Here is a 4,698-nt window from a genome sequence, read left to right on the forward strand (position 1 = left end):
CTGGGTTATGGGCCCAGCATGCTTCCATTGCAGTACTCTGCTGCACATGTAAGTGCAAGAGATCCTGAAGCACTCACTCATCATGGGAAAGTACCAATGTGTTTCTTCGTTGGTTGATGGAAGAAACATCTTACAAAAACTCTCCAGATTATTGACTTTTTAAAGTTTTTCTAGGAAACGTTTTAGATGAATGCTTATTAGCCTTTGTCAGTATGGACTTTTGCAAAGTGTCTCTGTGGCGCAATCGGTTAGTGTGTTTGGCTATTAACCAAAAGGTTGGTGGTTCAATCCCACCCAGGGACGTAATGAAGAACAAATTTGTTAGCATAAAAATAAAGCCAGAAAATGAAGAGCTGTTTAATCACGCAATTTGATTTTTTTGCCAGCATATTTCTTTTTCTCTGCAACCCACTGCTAAATTGTGCTTCCTAGATGTTTTTATAAAATCACTGAATCAAATCTAACTCTGATTACATCAGAGAAGGCCTGGTACCCTACACCATAACAGGGGGTATGAAATTTGACTTGTCTACTTAAAGATCACCAAAATCTGATAACAAGGTCAATTACGTCCCTGGGTGGGATTAAACCACCAACCTTTTGGTTAATAGCCAAACACACTAACCGATTGCACCACAGAGACACTTTGCAAAAGTCCATACTGACAAAGGCTAATAAGCATTCATCTAAAACGTTTCCTAGAAAAACTTTAAAAAGTCAATAATCTGGAGAGTTTTTGTAAGATGTTTCTTCCATCAACCAACGAAGAAACACATTGATACTTTCCCATGATGAGTGAGTGCTTCAGGATCTCTTGAACTTACATGTGCAGCAGAGTACTGCAATGGAAGCATGCTGGGCCCATAACCCAGAGGTAGGCAGATTGAAACTATCCTCTGCTATATGCATTTTTTTTTTGTTAATTAAAGTAATCCAAAACTGGGATTGATATTTTGTCTCTTTTATTTTTACTTAAAGTACAATAACTTTTACCATTTTAATTTGTTTTAATAGTATATTGACAGTATTGTTTTCTTTCAAAAATCCACTTAATTTTCTTTACCCTATTATTAAAATGGTAATTGACAAAAACAAACTACATTGTCACCAGAAGAGCAATACAAAATGTACAAGTGATATATTAAAATCATCTTTCCAGCTTGAATTTCAATGATGCATTGGGGCAACGATTTTGTGAGAAACATCTTCACCCTTAAATAAAGATTTTCTTAATTCCTTACCTGTGTGCTAATTAGATATCACCTTGTTTTCACATTAAACAGACTTCCACATGAGAAAGCAGCAAGGATGCAGTGGCGTTAATGTTTCCTGGTGTCAACCTGTATTATTTCAGTAGACATTGAAATGAGGATACATCTTGCTGCCTTTCCAATGAAGCAAGTTTAATTTAGTAATAGGTGAAAAACCATCCCTACAAAGGTGTTAATCAGAGACTTGGCTTTGTGGACACTTTTCAGAGAACAAATTTGTTAGCATAAAAATAAAGCCAGAAAATAAAGAGCTGTTTAATCACTCAATTGGATTTTTCTGCCAGCATATTTTTTTTCTCTGCAACCCACTGCTAAATTGTGCTTCCTAGCTGTTTTTATAAAATCACTGAATCAAATCTAACTCTGATTACATCAGAGAAGGCCAGGTACCCTACACCATAACAGGGGGTTTGAAATTTTGACTTGTCTACTTAAAGATCACCAAAATCTGATAAGGTCAATTAGGTCCCTGGGTGGGATTGAACCACCAACCTTTTGGTTAATAGCCGTACATACTAACTGATTGTGCCACAGAGACACTTTGCAAAAGTCCATACTGACAAAGGCTAATAAGCATTCATCTAAAACGTTTCCTAGAAAAACTTTAAAACAGGGCTGGCCAAACCGGTCCTCGAGATCTTCCAACAGTTCATGTTTTCCAGGCCTCCTGGAGATCTGTAGAATGGTCAGTTAGGAATGAATGCAGCACATCTTAATTAGTAATGACTACACCTGTGCACCAGCTAGGTAGTCTAGAAAATGTGAACTGTTAGTAGATCTCGAGGACTGGTTTGGCCAGCCCTGCTTTAAAAAGTCAATAATCTGGAGAGTTTTTGTAAGATGTTTCTTCCATCAACCAACGAAGAAACACATTGGTACTTTCCCATGATGAGTGAGTGCTTCAGGATCTCTTGAACTTACATGTGCAGCAGAGTACTGCAATGGAAGCATGCTGGGCCCATAACCCAGAGGTAGGCAGATTGAAACTATCCTCTGCTATATGCATTTTTTTTTTGTTAATTAAAGTAATCCAAAACTGGGATTGATATTTTGTCTCTTTTATTTTTACTTAAAGTACAATAACTTTTACCATTTTAATTTGTTTTAATAGTATATTGACAGTATTGTTTTCTTTCAAAAATCCACTTCATTTTCTTTACCCTATTATTAAAATGGTAATTGACAAAAACAAACTACATTGTCACCAGAAGAGCAATACAAAATGTACAAGTGATATTTTAAAATCATCTTTCCAGCTTGAATTTCAATGATGCATTGGGGCAACGATTTTGTGAGAAACATCTTCACCCTTAAATAAAGATTTTCTTAATTCCTTACCTGTGTGCTAATTAGATATCACCTTGTTTTCACATTAAACAGACTTCCACATGAGAAAGCAGCAAGGATGCAGTGGCGTTAATGTTTCCTGGTGTCAACCTGTATTATTTCAGTAGACATTGAAATGAGGATGCATCTTGCTGCCTTTCCAATGAAGCAAGTTTAATTTAGTAATAGGTGAAAAACCATCCCTACAAAGGTGTTAATCAGAGACTTGGCTTTGTGGACACTTTTCAGAGAACAAATTTGTTAGCATAAAAATAAAGCCAGAAAATGAAGAGCTGTTTAATCACGCAATTTGATTTTTTTGCCAGCATATTTCTTTTTCTCTGCAACCCACTGCTAAATTGTGCTTCCTAGATGTTTTTATAAAATCACTGAATCAAATCTAACTCTGATTACATCAGAGAAGGCCAGGTACCCTACACCATAACAGGGGGTATGAAATTTGACTTGTCTACTTAAAGATCACCAAAATCTGATAACAAGGTCAATTAGGTCCCTGGGTGGGATTGAACCTCAACGCAACATCAGCAGGGGGCCCTGGCCTCATCACCATCCCAGGTCTTTCTCATGTATGTATCATGTATGTGTGTGTGATATATGTATGAATCATATATGTTTGTGATATATATATATATATATATATATATATATATATATTCCATAGACAAAAAACCTTACGGTTTCACATGTCCCATTAAGGCTTCTTAGACATGATCGAAATTTCAGAAGCCTGTTGTAACTCTTCCACTCAAACTCCAAAAAGCAATGAAATTCCGATCATTAAGGCAGACGCCTTAATGGACGTGTTCCTTGCGCAATACAGATATGGTATGCCATCACAGCCTGTGGGTAAGTGCAGATTCAGCACTCTCACAGAGTGAGATTGCTGTCACTCACACAATGGTGGAGCTGCTAATTCACAGATTTGTGTGCTCATTGGAATACACACATGCAGTCTATGCAACTGAAGGTCTGAGCAGTTTTGTGGTGCTCCCATCCCACACAGTGCCCACAACCATCCCATTCAGTCAACACAACAAAGCCACCTTGTTACAACATCCTTCTAACTCCATACATCCATCTCACTTAGTATACACATTTAGCTCCCTCAAACATCTTGGTTAATTGCTAAACTATAATACCCCATCTACGGTCTATGCATCTACACTTACTTCCCCTATACACCCCCATGCTGCCCGGTCTTCCCCAATCCCTACTGCTGTGTTCTCCCATCTGTGCTAGTCTGTACTAACTTATCTGTACCATCTGTCTTTCCCCACCTGTGCATTGTCTGTACTACCGTTTCCTTCTCTCTGTGCTGCTCAGTGTTTCCTTCTTCAACGTCACTCCGCCTCCTCCAGTACATGGCACACTGTCTTCTCTCCCATCTGCACCAGTTTTCTACCCATCCATGCCAGTGTTTTCAACCCATCTGCACCATTTCCCCCATCTGCACCGCTCTGTCTCCCTTCCCATACTTGCTGCTTAATCTACCCCCTATCCACACCACTCTTACCCTATTCATGTAGCTGACATCCTGAAGGTAAATTTAGTGGATCCTGCGCTCTTGGCAGGGGGATAACCGCCACAGCCCACCCCCCAGTGGTCCGGAAACGCCTCCGTTGTGCAGACCATGCCCTGCCAATGGCATTCTAACGCTGTTTGCACGCCCCCCTCCTTCCCCGCAACCACCTCTGCCTATCAATCAGGCAGGGTGATAGCATCTCACTGGGCTCCTGGGGTACGCACGCGCAGTGCGGCCATTGCACGTGCGCACCTCACAAACTAATTCAGACTGCAATCGCTGCTGCTGCTGCGGTCTGAATTACCCCCTGTGTTTCTCTGTCCCCCCCATTAGTGCTGCTTAGTGTTCCCCCATCCACACCTCTCTCCTCCCTCCAATCAACAACACTCTTACCTCATCTGAGCAGCTTTGTCTTCCGCTCAGACCTTCAGTTGCATAGACTGCATGTGTGTATTCCAATGAGCACACAAATCTGTGAATTAGCAGCTCCACCATTGTGTGAGTGACAGCAATCTCACTCTGTGAGAGTGCTGAATCTGCACTTACCCACAGGCTGTG

General features: G+C 40.2%; 1 non-coding gene across 1 annotated transcript; it reads left to right on the forward strand.

Annotated features, from left to right (window-relative positions):
• The first annotated feature begins 229 nt into the window (after positions 1 to 229).
• Positions 230 to 303, forward strand: TRNAN-AUU (transfer RNA asparagine (anticodon AUU)). Its single transcript has one exon. It is a non-coding gene; the product is annotated as a tRNA-Asn (tRNA).
• The last annotated feature ends 4,395 nt before the right edge of the window (positions 304 to 4,698 follow it).

This window comes from Pseudophryne corroboree, unplaced genomic scaffold (genome assembly GCF_028390025.1).
Source record: "Pseudophryne corroboree isolate aPseCor3 unplaced genomic scaffold, aPseCor3.hap2 scaffold_689, whole genome shotgun sequence".
NCBI classification, from domain to species: Eukaryota; Metazoa; Chordata; class Amphibia; order Anura; family Myobatrachidae; genus Pseudophryne; species Pseudophryne corroboree.